The sequence below is a fragment of the Juglans microcarpa x Juglans regia genome, chromosome 4D (assembly GCF_004785595.1).
Source record: "Juglans microcarpa x Juglans regia isolate MS1-56 chromosome 4D, Jm3101_v1.0, whole genome shotgun sequence".
In the NCBI taxonomy this organism is placed as follows: domain Eukaryota; kingdom Viridiplantae; phylum Streptophyta; class Magnoliopsida; order Fagales; family Juglandaceae; genus Juglans; species Juglans microcarpa x Juglans regia.
The window spans coordinates 21,496,599-21,513,294 of NC_054600.1; the positions used below are offsets into that span (position 1 = coordinate 21,496,599).

The following is a 16,696-nucleotide window of genomic DNA, read 5'->3' on the forward strand; positions in this document are numbered from 1 at the left end:
GTGAACGTGAAGTTTGAGAAGAACCACCTAGGTGAGAAGAAGAACCAACTGGGCGAGAACCCAAGGAGTTCTGAACATCAAGAACCCTAAAAGACACACCAGCGGCACCATCCAGGGTAGTATTTTTCTGGACATGCATAGTTGGAGCCATGTAAGGATTAGAGGAGACTGGAGGTGGAGTATTTGTATTCACTTGAGTAGATGTTACTGCTATCTTTTTAGGTGGAATCAGTGCGTCATCCTCTTGAGCAAGTGATTCCTGAGAAGAACCGGTGAAAGGGTTATCCATCAGAAAGGTTGGAAAAGGTTCACCGCCCCCTACGGGAGAGATACTAAAGGACGAGGATGGTATTGAGACACCTTACTTCCATTGGCAGGGGATAGGTTTGGAAAGACAAAGGGCATCTCGGGGGTGATCTCGGCCAAGATAGTTGAGGTAATCGGTGAGCTAGATACGACCGCAGCAGCCCTAGCCGACGAGCCCTTAACATCTTCAATTCGGAAAGACTCCCTAAAGCCATCTAAAGAAGGAGGAAAACTGCTTGTACGGGGCACGTTTAGGAAGTTTGGGTTCAAGATCGCGATGATGAGATATCCAAATGACGAAAAATCCAAACAACGAAACAATGCCATAATTACAAGTCCCATCACGCTACGTGTGATGAGACATCACAGGGTAACTGAAAGGGGCTTAATCCTCTCTCAGGGCCAGCTGGGTCATATCAAGTGCTTGGACTATAGGATGGCCCGATAATCTAGTTGATCCAAGGCCTAACCCAATCCAAGCATATTCTAGCTAGCGCCAGAGGAGAAATCGCTTGAGAACTTCGAGATAAAAGAGCTATCGGCTCATTCAAAGATAAGCTAAGCCTCAATATTCTGAAAGCTTGAATTTCAAATAATGAGTGAGATAGTTATCACATATTAATAGGAAGCGTCGTGAGTTTTATTTATATCATCCAGGTATGATTATGAACCCATCTGAAGGAATTACTAGAGAGATCCCAGTACCATCCTTGACTTAGGCATCAGAGGCATTCTCACGAACCCCCAAGCCTCTTCACTCTTTGGTTGCAGGTGATCGTGTGTGAGAAGCTGTGAAAACGTCTTTACCAGTTGGCACCGTCTATAGGGTTTGTTTGTCGTACAACCAGCGTACTTTTCACATGCCCACCACTACTCGATCTCAAGCAACCGGAGATTAGAAAGTGACGTTGGGAGATATGGAGTGAAGGCTCATAGAGATGGAAGAAGTAGTGAAGAAACTTACAACCGAGTACCGAGGTGGAGTTGCCGCGGAAAGAGAACGAGGCCATTAGAGCAAAGAACTAACTATCAGGAGAGGAGACGGCGCCCAACTAGGCCGATAAGGTTAAGATGGAAGCGCATAGCGCTAGGGCTAGCAAGCCTCCTCAAAAAATGAGGAAACGAAAAAGATGCATCATGACCTATGTTGCCTAATTGATAAGTATGAGGAGATGGCTAAGAAAATATGGACGTTTTCCTCGGTTGATCAGCTGCTGACTAGCACCAATCTGCCGTACAACACAGAAATCATGGCGGTACCGTTGCCACCGAAGTTCAAAGTTCAAAGTTCCATCAATAGATATGTACGACGGATCTAAAGACCCAATGGAGTATTTGGAAACCTTCAAAGCTCACCTGATGCTCCATGGGTTCCCCAGGGAGACTGCATGTAGGGCTTTCCCTTTGACTTTGAAAGGAATGGCTTAAGGGTAGTTTTTGGCATTGTAGTTGGGATCCATGGACAGCTTCAAAGAACTGGGTACACAATTCTTAACGCAATTTATAGCCAACCGAAGGCGAAGGAGGTCAGTAGCATATATATTCACTATAAAGCAAAGGGAAGAGGATAGCTAGAAAGCGTATCTGGAACGGTTCAATAAGGGAAGAATGACAGTTGACGACAAAGATGAAAAGATCAAGTTGGTTGTTCTGCTTGGGGACATTTGGTCAATGAGTCCTTTTGTGGCCGAGTTGGCAAGGAAGACCCCTTCCACTTTACCAGAATTTATGGATAGGGCAGATGATTTCGCCAACGTTGAAGATACGTTAATCACCTTAACTGCTAGATTAGAACGAAAGGAAGAGTATGTGTTGAGGGGGGGTTCAAAAAGAGATCGGGAAGGAGGACAGAAGGCGAGGAGAGGCGAACACGAAGGAAGGCGAGAAACTCACACAAGGCGACATAGCCGCAATCATGTACATTGCTCTAGTTTGCATAATCAAGATAAGGTATAAAAGACCAGGCATGGCAAGGATCATGGGAAGTCTTTGTGAGTTGAAGACCAGGAGTGGAGAGGATCATGGGGAGTCTTTGCCAGTTGAAGACCAGGAGTGGAGAGGATCATGGGGAGTCTTTGCCAGTTGAAGACCAGGAGTGGAGAGGATCATGGGGAGTCTTATAGGCATACAGGACAACACCAAAAACCTCAACAAGCAAAACATCGTTCGCCTTGGCATATGGGAGTGAAGCAATGATATTGGTGGAAGTAGGGTTGCCAAACCACAGGAGGAAAGGCTTCGATGTCGGCGCGAATGATGAAAAGCTAGAATAAAATTTGGACCTACTCGAGGAAGTGAGGGCATATACCGAAACAAGAATGGCAGCCTGCAAAAGGAAGACAGAGCAATACTTCTACAAGAGGGTGAAACCAATGTCCTTCAAAGTAAGCGACTTAGTCCTAAAGGAGACTAGAGTAACTACAACAGAAGAGGGGAAGCTAGGGCCGTGATGGGAAGGGCCATACGTCGTGGTAGCCAGTCATTGCTCCTAGAGCTTATCACCTCAAAGACACCACGAGACGTGAACTGCCCCACCCCTGGAATGCCAAGCATTTAAGAAGATATTACGTTTAGACTTTTGATTAGTTGCTTGGTGAACACTCTTCTCGCCATGATTAAGTGGTCGAGGGACTCTCCCGTTACACCTTTGGCCAAGGTTATATGGGCGAGGAACTTTCCCATTACATATCTCGCCAGAGTTACGCGGTCGAGGCACTCTCTTGCCATACTCTTCTCGCCAAGGTTACGCGGTTGGAGGACTCTCCTGCTACACGTTTCGCCAAGGTTACAAGGTCAAGGAACTTTCTTGTTACACCTTTCACCAGAGTTATGCAATCGAGGAACTCTCCCGCCACACTCTTTTCGCCAAGATTACGCGGTCGAGGGACTCTCCCGCTACACCTTTCGCCAAGGTTACACGATTGAGGAAGTCTCCCGTTACACCTCTCGCCAAAGTTACGCTTTGAGGCACTCTCCCACCACGCTCTTCTCTCCAAGGTTACGCAGTCGAGAGTCTCTCTCACTACACCATTCGCCAAAGTTACATGGTCGAGGAACTCTCCCATTACACTTCTCGCTAGAGTTACGGTCGAAGCACTCTCTCATTACACTCTTCTCGCCAAGATTACGCAGTCGAGGGACCCTCTCGCTACATCTTTCGCCAAGGTTACGCGGTCGAGGAACTCTCCCGTTACTCTTCTCGACAAGGTTACGAGGTCGAGGGACTCTCCCGCTACACCTTTAGCCAAGGTTACACGGTCAAGAAACTCTCCTGTTACACCTCTTGCCAAAGTTACGCGGTCGAGGCACTCTCCCGCCACACTCTTCTTGCCAAGGTTACGCGATTGAGGGTCTCTCCTGCTACACCTTTCACCAAGGTTACACTATCGAGGAATTCTCCCGTTACACCTCTCGCCAGAGTTACACAGTTGATGCACTCTCCTGCCACACTCTTTTCACCAAAATTACCAGAAGGAAAAACACCCAAAGAGAGAGAGAGAGAAGAGAAGAGAGCCAATCACCACAGAAACAAAAGCACAGCACAACATCAAAACAATAAAACACATTGTTAATATCAAAATAGTTCTTCAGAACATACACATTTTTGAGTCCAACATATACAAATTTTTTTCTAAATGCAAAATGTTAAAATTTTTAGGAGCGGCAAAGAGGGGGAAAGGCGTTAGGCATGGTGTCTCTCCCAAAGGAATAAAAAACATGGTAAGCAGCAGAACTGACTCGTATTGACTTCTAGTCTAAGGTGCAAAGATCTGCCTCAGGATGATTAAGCAAGAACTCTCGCAACTGTTTAATCCCGGAACCCAAGACCCCAGGCTTGGCCTCGAATAGTGTAGGCGACATTGAGTTGAGGAAGAATACGAGCAACCTCACCTTGGGAACGAGCTAACTCGATGTTAAGTTGGTCACCCTTGATTCCGACCCAAATAGCTATTTTTTATGGGACTCCAAGATTTGGTTAAGTTGTAAGTAATGGCGATCATGTTCCTTAAGCTTTTTCTTCACTGCTGCCAGATCCTGTTCTGCCTTGGCTTTCTCACCCTCAGCTATACTTAGTAGGGTATTTGCTTCCCGACGTCCTTCTTCTGAGTTCAGCAGGCGAGTAACGTAATCAGCTTTCACTTTCTTAAGTTCCTCAATCTCTTTCTCCATCTGATTGAGGCAAGCGACCAAACTATCCTATTCAGCTCTGTTGGCTTTTGCTTCACGTCGGTATTGGCTGGTTTCTTCTAAGGAGCTCGCCACCTCCGATCTAAGTGAGTCAACCTGAGCGCACAAGGAAGCAACCTCACCCTTAAGTTTATGAGAGCAGAATTTGAAACAGGATAATTCTTTAGCCATCCTTTCCTTCTCGGTACATGTGGCAACAACAACACTGTGAGTATTATCGATAAAAGATTGCATGGATTGGTTCTCCCCCAATAGCTCCAAGCGGTCCTCAACCAATGCAGCTGCCAATCGGTCAACTCCCTGAGAACCCAACCAAGTCAAAAGCAGCGAGGTAAGGAAAATAAGATCATTAAAACAAAGGAACTTACTAGTGAATGGATGTTGCGAACAGTGGAATGAAAAGCCTCTTCTCGATGTGAACGTGAATGTAATACCCAGAGCCTAAATTCAAACTAGAAGGAAGCTAGGCCCACGATGTCGTTTTGGTAGGTGTTTTCTTCCCTAACTGCAGTTTTGTTGCCAGATCGTTTCTTTTTTTTTTTTTTTTTTTTGGCTTTCCTTTCAGTTTCCTCACTTCCGAAAATCCCTCGACCTCAAATCCATTTTCCCCACATCTTTGTTGTTTTTTTTTTTTTTTTTCTTTTCCATCACACACTTAGACTCTCACTCATCCACACTGGGAGTTAAACCATCCATGACAGATCCTCAAGCCACTTCACCACCACGGCGCTAGTTGCACCACCATGGAGAGCACCAGAACCCTCATCTTCACCTTCGAAACAGCCTTGTACAGAAACCACCCAACCTCCATCTCACTCACGTTAGTTCCTCTTTATCCCAACATCCAAATACACTCATTGTAGTAGCCATTAACCGCTTCCCTCCTGCACCACGAAACATGTGCGACATCCACAGTAAACCGAGAACCACCAAGCTTGGCACTGACCAAAATTCAACCCATTTCCCCCATACAAAATCGACGAAACGGATGCACGAAGGCCCTAACCCATGCAAGGAAACACCCAAGCCAGTAAGCCAACCACCGTAGCCTCCACACAGTCACTGTGCCCTGTAACGCCACTGCACTCATGCACCCCCACCGTATCCCCAACCACCACCACCAAAAGTAAACCCACTGTCGTGTTTGTCTATGTCATAACCTCCCATGAAGTTGCACCCTCACGGCCTCCTCATAGCCCATAGACTCCGTTAAGCCCAGTAGCCTCGCTACTCTGAAACCAAGCCAACCACGTCGCTACTCTTCCCTCAGATCACCACCATTCCCAGCCACCGAAAGCTTTGGACAAGGTGCTCTGTTTTGCACCACTGACAATAGAGGAATTTTTCCCCCACTGTAAGCCATAACCTAACCACTCATGGTGCCAGGCCCTTCCACTTCGTCACCACTTGCACAAAAAACACTACCAGACATTTCACGCCACCCCAAGCCACTGCTCTCTCTTGGTAAGCCCACTCAAATCCTCCCCACAGTCTCCTTTCCGTCACACCCTGTTTCTCTTGAATTCTCTCTCTCTCATCTCTCTCTCTCTCTGTCTCTTTCTCTCTCGGTGCGCAGCCACCCAGCTCACCAGAGCATGCACCTCAGCCGCACAGCCCCATCACGGCTCCATCTCGCTCGGTGAGCTTAGTGCTGTCATGGGTCATGTTTTGTATTTTCAGAAGTGTACTTTTTTTTTTTTGTAACATACTCACCAAAGAACCCATGCATTATATGAATATTTCCCAAAATACCTCTAGTTATATGTTTTGCTTGGTTTTTAATTTACTATGTGAAGGCTTGGTTTTAAGTATAAATATTATTACAGAAGATAATTAGGGTTTTAAAGTATATTAATTTTATTATATTATTTAGTATTAAATTTTATAGTTTGATTTCAATAGTAAATAAGTTAGAATTTAATATCTTATTCGAAGATATTAAGTGGATATTGAGGAATTTGGGAAGTGATAGTATTTTTGGGGTTGTGAGAATTTAGATCTTGATGTATTAAAATAGGTACTTTAGGTGTAATTACAAAATAACTGTTCAAATTGGAGATTTATTCAAGTTACTATAGGTGAAGATTGATATTCGTTTGGCACTGTTGTGAAGATTTTTTGAAAAGCTAAAAAGTCCAGGTAAGCGAAGTTCCTATGCTAAATTTACATAGAAAGAAATGAATTGAGGTTGGTCTATAAAAATGTGCATGTTGTTTTAGAAAGAAAATGTGAAACACAACCTCAGTATATATTTTGCATTCACTCATGATATATGTATGAAAGAGAAAAGAAATGCTTTTAACATGAATAGTGTAGACATGAGTAATATTTGACATGTTTTTGAAATGTGCAAAAGAGTGAATATGATATCTGTGAATTTGTGTACATATGATATGAAAATGATTTGGATATGTTTTTGATCAAATGGAAAATATATGAATATGTTCGGCATGTGGTTTGTATGATATGGTTATGAAAAACCTTTGGCATACTTATCTGTTTTAATTCTGATTTTGAATATGATTCTGATATGATGATACCGGTTCACGTGATATGGTTGGTACTAACATGATATGATATGAGTGCACCCACTTTGGAAACAAAGTGGTCTTTTATGTGTTTTTTCATGTATGCACACTCGGGGATCCGAGATTAAAAAATTAGAAGTTTCACAATATGATACTGTCTGGTTTGGCCACCGGGAATAACACAACCCTATCACGGGAGTTAAACATGGTATACGATACGATATGATAAAATGAAAATGTTCAGTTATGTTATGCCAAAGTGTTTTTGAATATGAAAATGATTTTTAAATATGAAAATGGTCTTTGAATATGAAAAAGATCTTTGAATATGAACAATTGGTTTTTGAGTTTGAAAAGTCGCTCTGATTTTCTAATAACACGTTTATGAGATCTGTATATAAAAATGAAATGTTTTGTTTCTGTATATCGAACTTTTTGAAAAGGCTCATGTTTACATACTGAATTGTGATAACTCACCCCTAATCTCTATAACATTTTTCAGATAATTTTGATGATGCAAGTGGGGATCCGGACTAGAAATCATGTATAAGGCTACATGAGCATAATAGATTAAGTACAAAGATGGTATTTTGGTTATTGGAGATTTAATTCCCTAGTTATGTTTTGCTCTGTTGACTTTGGTATCTTGGAAAGTTGATGTTAAATTTGAGATTTTTGTGGTATTTAGATTAATCTTATTGGAGTAGTTGATATGAAACAGTGTGTTGTACGTGTGATTGAAAACTTTGGAGTCTATAACTATATGGTTGAAAAATGATTTTGGATGACAAGGAGTTACTCTCTGATCCATCCGGGACCGGGGCGTTACAATGAAGCTCGAGAAGAATCACCTATGCGAGAAGAAGAACCACCTAGGTAGAACCTGTTGAGTTCTAAACATCAAGAACCTTGAAAGACACGCCAGCAACACCTTCTGGGGTAGTATTGTCCTGGACAAGCATAGTTGGAGCCATGGAAGGATTAGAGAAGACTGGAGGTGGAGTACTTGTATTCACTTGATGTAACAACCCGATCCTAAGTTTAGGCTATAATATAAGTTTTATGTAATTTTTTATATAGCAATAAATATTTTAGTATTATTATTATGTTATTTTATTAGATTTTATATTATGAATAAATTGTTAATTTTAATAGAATTGTTATCGTACCATTATTATTATTAGTATTCATATTTTATTGTTATTAGGATAACTCATACTTTTAACTTCCACGTTTTCCCTCCTCTCCGCCCCGCACGTCTCCACTCCCATGCTCATGCACGTCTCTTTTCCTCTAGGTTTCCTCCTGATTCATCACCTATATATATGTATATTACGCTTATCACTTCGGGATGGAAAGAAAACTCCAAGTCGCAAACCTCAAGCTTTCCCCTCCATGTACGCTCAACCCCTCTGCCCAGAGCACGCCGACGCCACCGTCGACAACCTCCAGGACGACGAACCCACTCTTCGGACAACACAGTAAGCCCCTCCCTGCGCCTCAATCATGCACGAAATGCACCTCTGTTTTGCACTTTCGAAACAGAGCAACCGAACCACTTGCTTCCCCAGAGTCCACCACAGAAGACATCGGAATACCACCCACGGTGCCAGAAACTGCCGGCCATCCTAGTCCCGTCGCACCCACTCCCTTCCGGTAAGCCCACGACCGCCGCCAGCCTCCTCTCCCTCTCGGTAATTTTTGGTTGTTTTGGGTTGTTTTCGGTCTAACAGTTGCTCTCTCTCTCTCTCTCTCTCTCTCTCTCTCTCTCTCTCTATATATATATATATATATATCTTCTCTCACGGCATCACACCACCCCTGCCCAGGAACCCAGCCACGCCGCTAGCCACCCAGACCACCATCACAGTGGCCTTCTCCCTCTCTCGGTGAGTTCCTCTATTATTGCACGAGCTTTTTCTTTTTGTTTTGTTTCCATGGGTTCTAAATCTCTAGATTGTTTGTTTCATAACGGGCCTTTGGGCCCTAAGCCCATTCGGCCAGTGCTTTTCCTAAGACAAGTATGCTGGGCTTATTTTTTCAAATGGATTTTATGTTTTAAAAAGTAATACGGGCCTGGTTACACTTTTACATAAACTATTTTAGTTATGTTTAAGTGGACTTGTATTTTAAATTGGGCTTGATCTTATTTTATTTTCAACAACAATTTTAGTAAATTTTATTGGGCTTAATATTTTAAAGGTCAGTTTTTAATTAAATAAATATATTAGTCAAAGACTATTTTTATAAGGAAGTGTTTAAAGAATTTGAAATATATTTTAAAGTATGTTATTGAGCCTAATATTTTGTTAATATTCCTTTGTCTATGTAGTAGAATTTAATAAAATTATTATGTTAAGAATATTTAAACAATATTAGTATTTATTAAGTTTCTTATAAGATTTAATAATTATGTTAAGAAATGAAACTTAGTTTAAGAATTGAAGTTTTATGACTTATTTTAAAATAGCTCAAGTATTTTACTAAATTATAAATTAGTAATTTAGTAATTTAAATACCAAGATTTATTGATTATGGTGTTAAACAAAAGATTTGACTATCTTGTAGATTGTGAATTTAATTAAGTATGATATTAGTACTTATTGTTTCCAGATGGATTTAGTGATAGATATTATTGCGTATAGGTGTCGAGTTACGAAGTGATATTCAAGAAGAAGCACAGCGAGGTAAGTAATTTGATCACAAGTTAGGATCATCACAGTTCAATTTATAGATAATTATTATTCAAGCCAGTTCATTTCCAGCCAATTATTTATGCATCATTCATGTCATATGCAAACATGTCATCCAATATAGCATACGATCATGTTACTCCGCATCATGTTCAATTCAGAAATTATAATTATGTATGTATTATGTCATGCATCCCATGTGTATAAGACACGTAAGCCATCTTAAGTTCAAGTGCAAGATAAGATCAGATCAATTAATCAGAAGGCCATTCAGATGCATGGTACCAATGCAGTTCAATTTCAGGGTGGATGTGCTAGCCACGAACTCAGTCGTGGTCCACCATAGTATGCCAGAATACTATCAGCGGCTCCCCTTACTGCAGCGGGACGTGGGGCCGGTGCACAACCTCGCACACAGGGTTAAGTGTGTTGGCCAGTCAGTTAAGTCAGATAAATCAGTTAAATCAGATAAATCAGTCAGTTAATTCAGTTAAATTAGTCATACATAACATAAGCATCACTATGATCAGTTATGAATTTAAACTCTCAGTATGAAATTTTTATGAAAACTTTATGTTTATTATGTTTACGTTATGATGGATTTCTTGCTGAGTCTTTGACTCATTTTAGTTTGTTTTCATGTTTTTAACCACCCAGGTGGGGATGATGAATACGAGCAGGCATGCCAGGAATAGAAAGAGCAGTTAATTTTAGTTTCAGACTTTCTAAAATAAAACATGCTTTTATGACATGAATTTATTCAATTTACTAATTTAATGTTTTTGGAAAACATTTTCATTAGACAGTTTTTCTACAAAATAAATTCTAATTTCATTTATGAAACACAAGGTCTCTTGACGGGTTTATTTTATGAAAAGCACGTGACACTCCTCGCCTTCGAGAAGGGGGTGTTACACTTGAGTAGATGTTCCTGCTATCTTATCAGGTGGGATCATTGCGTCATCCTCCAGAGCAAGTGATTCCCGACGAGGGCCGGCAAAAGGGTTATCCATCAGAAAGGTTGGAAATGGCTGTGGGAGAGATACTAAAGGGTGAGAAAGGTATCGACACACCTTGCTTCCATTGGCAGGGATAGGTTTGGAGAGACAAAGGGCATCTCGGGGGTGATCCAGCCCGAGACAGTTGAAGCAATCTGTGAGCTAGATACGACCGCAGTAGCCCCAACCGACAAGCCCTCAACATTTTCAATTCGCAAAGACTCCCCAAAGCCATCTAAAGAAGGAGGAAAATTGCTTGTACGATGCATGTTTAGGAAGTTTGGGTTCAAGATCGCGATGACATCACCCTCATCCAAATGAAAGTCATCTTTTAAGGCCATTAGGTGTGGAGAAGTTTGTGGAGCTACCTTAGAAGGGACATTTAGCAACAAGGCGGATTCGGCCTCTATCACCAACACCAGATTAGCCTCAGCTTGGGCCATGAGCTCGTCAAAGGAGTTGGTTCTAGGTACTTGAGGTCAACCCGAGCCCTTTCCACTACTTGCCAAAGGTGGTGGGGGCCCACCTCTAGTGGAACTAGATTCATCTAGAGGTTTTACACCCAAACGAGCTTTCTTCTTTTTCTTACCCCTGTCGCTAATGATGGCCCCCTTTTTAAACCGCCAGCTAGCGACGGGGCACCCAGAAATTTGCGACCAAGAACATGTGCCTTACTAGCCATCATAAAAAATCTATCAATGTTAGAGGAGGTTAAAATAGTATCTCACCAGGTGGAATTGCTATTCTGGTCTACCTAAGATTGTACCAACTGGATTCAAGCCTCCTCTAGGGCAGAAAGAATGATCTCAAAATCGCGCTCATCGGGAACTAGGGACCATGAAGCCATAATGGGAAACTCATGATACGTGGTGTCATTAGCAGGTAATTCTCAACCGTCCCCAGACACAAAGAAAAAATTCCTTTGCCAATCCTTGGCATGGGAATATTTCTGCTCCAATTGAACTAGTTTGTTGTGAGACATAAAGCTACAAAGGTTTCCTTCCAAGCATCTGAAACCATGCAAAGAAAGAAATTCATGAGCCGTGAGGTCAGGGTAATTGTCACCTGTGGGCTCCAAAAAGAGCCACCAGAGAATGCAACAAGCCATCAAAATCTGCCAGGCATTGGGCACAAGTTGAGCCAGAGCAAGACCCAAGACGTCTAACACGTCATGAACGGGTTGAACAAAGGGCAAAAGAAACCCCATCGTGAACATAGCCAAGTACAAAGCAACAGAAACTGGCAGACCCAGAACCACCGAGTCTGGGATGTTAAAGTTGTCCCTCGCGGAGTCCAATTTTTGACGGGAGATGGTAGAGGACCATAGATGGCCCTAAAAAATCGAGCGAGGAATATCACCCTCTCCAACAGTAGGGTTAGCCGCTGCCTCTTCCAAGTGAGGGGGAGGGTCACGGGGTCGTGAAGACCCGGCTCTGTGGGAAGAAGACGAAGGTTTACCTTTGGAAGAAGCCATGGATTCACAAGGGAAACTGAGAGACAATGCACGGAAGCAGAGGGCTCGAAAAAGGAGAGGGAATGCCAAAGAGAAGAAGTGGGAAAAAGGGGATGCCTAAAAATGATAAATAACCATAACAGTTAAGTGGGATATGTGAAAGGGCGCGAAGGTGAAACGACGTCCTGACAGTAGGGCATGAAATGACGAAATACCCAAATAACGAAACGACGCCATGATTACCAGTCCATCACGCTGCACGTGATGAGACTTTGTGGGGTAACTAGAAGGGGCTTAATCCTCTCCCAGGTGCCTGCTAGGTCGTATCATGTGCTTGGGCTATAGCACGGCCCGATAATCTAGTTGATCCAAGGCCTTACCCAATCCAAGCATATTCTGGCTAGCGCCAGAGTAACAATTGCACGAGAACTTTGGGATAAAAAAGCTATCAGCTCATTCAAAAATAAGCTAAGCCTCAATATCCCGAAGGCTTGAATTTCAAATAACGGGTGAGATAGTTATTGGGTATGAACAAGAAGCATTGTGAGCTTTATTTATGTCATCCAGGTATAATTATGAACCCATCTGAATGAATTGCTAGAGAGATCCCATTACCTTCACTGACTTTGGCATCAGAGGCATTCCCACAAATCCCCAAGCCTCTTTCCTCTTTGGTTGCAAGTGATTGTCTGTGAGAAGCTGTGAAACAAGTCCTTAACATAGTAATTCAGGCATTTTGATTGATGATTACACCACAATTGCCTCACAACAAGCACTCAAAAAGAAAATCCCTTCGAACCAGCATCTATTAGTTTAAGTGAAACATGTCACCATTAATAAGTTTAATATTGATCACTAACTTCTAAATGATCATAGGATTTATTCAGAAGTTGTGGCACAAAAGTATCAAGTCAATAACCTCATTAAAAAGTAATGAAAAAACTTAAAAAGCATTTTTATAAAATTTAACAATTATCAAAAAGGGGAAAAGAAGAAGAAACAACCAATGGAGAAGTGAATACAAAAAAGAAAAAAAAAAGCTTTTTACGAACAAAAACAAAATTTATCTAATCCTAAACGTAATGGAAAATAGGTGAAGGACATTTCGTGTTTTGTTTTTGTTCACATTAGAGAGGAAAACATCTACTTCTACTACTATTCTTTTTTCTTGAAATTGAAATTTGAACGAGAAATTGGTTTCATACAAAAAAGAAGTTGCCTAGGGGTGGTGGTTATAGTTAGAATCATTGGTAAAAATGGGATAGAAAGAGAAAGAGAAGTGAAATGAAGTTCCAAAATAAAAGAGCAAAAGTAGGTGTTGGTTTTGAAGATCGAATCCGAATACCAACTCGAGAACCTAATACAAATGAAGTCTTCGTCAAAATGAATAACAGCCTTAATTTTATAACAATGCATAATCATATTGTCCTTCGCGATTTCATATTGTATTTCTAGAAATGCATTCTTTTCTTGCTTCCCAATCCATGCACTTTTGATACAGGAGAGAGAGAAGTCTATTGATTCTTCTTCTTCTAAGCTTCCTACGGCCTACCAATACCCCTCCCCCTAAAAAAAGAAATATAAAAGATTAGTGGAATTGCTTTTTTTTTTTAGGCGTGATAGCTTTAATTAGACTCCACCACCAAAATGGTAAATTAATGCAAGTACTATAAGCTTTCTTTGTTTCTTAAATTTCCACATTATGGAATCCAATACCACCAAGATGCTTGCTTCTTGTCTTCATTTATGCGAACTTGAAAATCTTAGTTGAAAAAGAGATAAAGGCATGAAGTGAGTATCATCACATTTATACAATAAATCTATATGCTTATTGTAGGGCCTATTTCATATGCTTGCTTCTCGTTTGTTTTCACAAAACTTTTCAACTCATTTCATCCCATCTAATCATTACAACTTTCTCAAATTTCTATACAAAATAAAATAAACAATTCAACTTTTTCAAATCTCAAAATAAAAATAATATTAAAAAAATATATTCCAGTAATATTTCATTCAATTTTCAACTTTCATTTTAATTCATCTCATCTTATCTGTGAAAACAAACGAGGCCTTAATTGATTCTTCTAAGTTTTAATAAAATGATTAGCATAAGCACGTTTTTTGCATGATAGCATTACCAAATTAGTAGATTAATGCAGCTAAGGAAAAGAAGAAAAAGATCAAGGGTTGAATTTCCACATTCTCGAGGAATCCAATACCACCATGATGTATGCATGTTGGTGTCATCTGACCAATCTCTTCCTTGAAAGAAACTAGCTGTCTCCTTGTATAGAAGAGCAAGAGGACACTGGAACCACGTGATGGACCTGTGATTTGTTTGTTGTACTTGTCATAGATTCCAGTTTTTTGGTAGAAAATGAGGGCACAAAAAGGTTGGAATATGATCCCAAAACATCATTTTACCTGGAAAACGAGTGCTAAAGTTCTTTCTTATTTGGAATCTTGGACTTGTTTCTTCCTGCCATCTGCAAATGAAAGTCAGTTTCACACCAGGATCGGAACATAATTATTTGGCGTTTCTCCAATTATCTCTTCGTCCTTCCAAAATAAATAGGGGAAACACTACGCTCAGTTGTCACACAACAAAAGCTAAAGACCCCAAACTGGTTCATTTTCCATAAACATGTCCATGGAAGATAATCACAATAGCAGCCCAAAATCTGTGAAGGTGTGTGAGAAAATCCTCAGTGCAGTTACTTCCAGTCCTGTCTACCGAAATCTTCTTCGCATCTCGTCTCGCCAAGAACATCCCAGAGCTGCATCCCCTGCTCCCAATCCTTCACAGCTAATCCATACTCCTTCCACAGTGGCAACAACCTTCGATATTCCGATCACCACACCGGATAGCCATGAACATCCCAAGTCTTCAAAAGGCTCCCAGCACCTCGATGCAGTCGAGGTTCCCATTGAGTTTGATTTCTCAAGCCCACCTAAACTGAATGTGGAAGCCAAACCAGCAACACCATTTTTGCCAATCCAGAGCAACAACCCCAGATTAGTGTCACCAGCTAAACAAGTTCATAAAGAAGCTAAGCAACCAGGAGCAGAAGATGGCAAAGACCCTTTTTCTAAGTTCATTTCAATCTCAAAGATGAAGATGTTAAATGGAATAGATGATGATGCTCAGGATAAAAAGAAAGAAAAGAGAGATACAGATCAGGAATATATCGATCGTACAAAGATGAAGATCAGAGCAACTACGCCAAGTATGAGAAATGGAAGGTCGTAGGTGAGTTCAATATAAACAGGGAAGCCGAGCCTCGACTGCAACTGCAAGCAGGTATTTGGTGAATAATTCTTGGAGTTGGGTTTTCTCCCAGTAAAAGCATTCTTGGTTGCATGTCCGAGCTGATGCCTAAGCCAAGGCTGTCTATGGCTCTTTCTGTCTCTCATGTTTTTATTATTCTTGGAAGCAAAAGATGGAAACTTGTGTTCAGTAATTTGGTTTTGTTTTCGCGCTTGTTTTTGCCTTACGCAAATCCTTTTCCAAAGTTCTTTTTCCACACTATCTTGCTGCCTTATTTGCTTGTGTTAAGTTCTTTTATTAACATGAAGTTGGGTTGTTTTGTTTGAGAGAGATAGAGAGAGAGAGAGAGAGAGAGAGAGAGAGAGATTTGGATTGATATAATTGAACACAATCCAAAAGGATGAATCTGTCAAACCTGAGGAAGGAGTTTCCAATGTTTTTTCTTAGTGAGATACAGTAATTCAGGCATTTTGATTGAGGATTATACCACAATGGCCTCACAACAAGCACTCAAAAAGAAAATGCCTTCTAACCAGCATCTGTTAGTTTAAGTGAAACATGTCCCCATTAATAAGTTTAATATTGATCACTAACTTCTAAATGATCATAGGATTTATTCAGGCCTTATGGGGATTCTTATTTTTAATTCATACTATATAATATATTATATATATATATATATATTATATATATATATATATCATGTTTCAAGCGCTGCTTTGATTCTAATGAATATTTCTCACCTTGAAAATGCTATAAAACTTGTGAAAACCATACCTTATATTCTTAAATCCTAAACTTAGACAAATTCCACTTTTAAGAAAATGGAAAGTCATATATATATATATATATATATATATATATATATATATTTGACTATTTTATGTTATAAATTCTTAATAATTTTGTAACCAATTACAATTAATTTGTAGACTATCAAGGTGAAAATTTGCAATTTAGATATTTAACAAAGTGGATTCTATTTTCTTCTTTGGAATGGAATTCTCTCCAAGTTTTGACATGTCATGTTTTTACACTAAATCAATAGTACTATCCATCCATTTCAAATGAAATAATGGAGGGATTCTTATCTTTTCTATTTGAAATAATGGATGAGGTCCTTATCCCTTCTTTTATTTTATTTTGAATGAAAATATAATAAATAAAACGGACAAATGAAGAAATTGCTCAAACAAGAATACTCTTGAGAGCCAATTTCGTGAATCGTACGAGTGTCACAAGTCGCCATTATAAGTCTATTA

The 16,696-nt window shown here is 40.4% G+C and overlaps 1 long non-coding RNA gene across 1 annotated transcript; it reads right to left on the reverse strand.

Annotated features, from left to right (window-relative positions):
- Window positions 1–1,223: 1,223 nt before the first annotated feature.
- On the reverse strand, window positions 1,224–9,215 carry LOC121259453. The gene is made up of 4 exons (XR_005939589.1): window positions 8,829–9,215; window positions 8,544–8,796; window positions 5,249–5,255; window positions 1,224–1,235 (listed from the first exon to the last, which is right to left on the reverse strand). It is a non-coding gene; the product is annotated as an uncharacterized LOC121259453 (long non-coding RNA).
- Window positions 9,216–16,696: the final 7,481 nt, after the last annotated feature.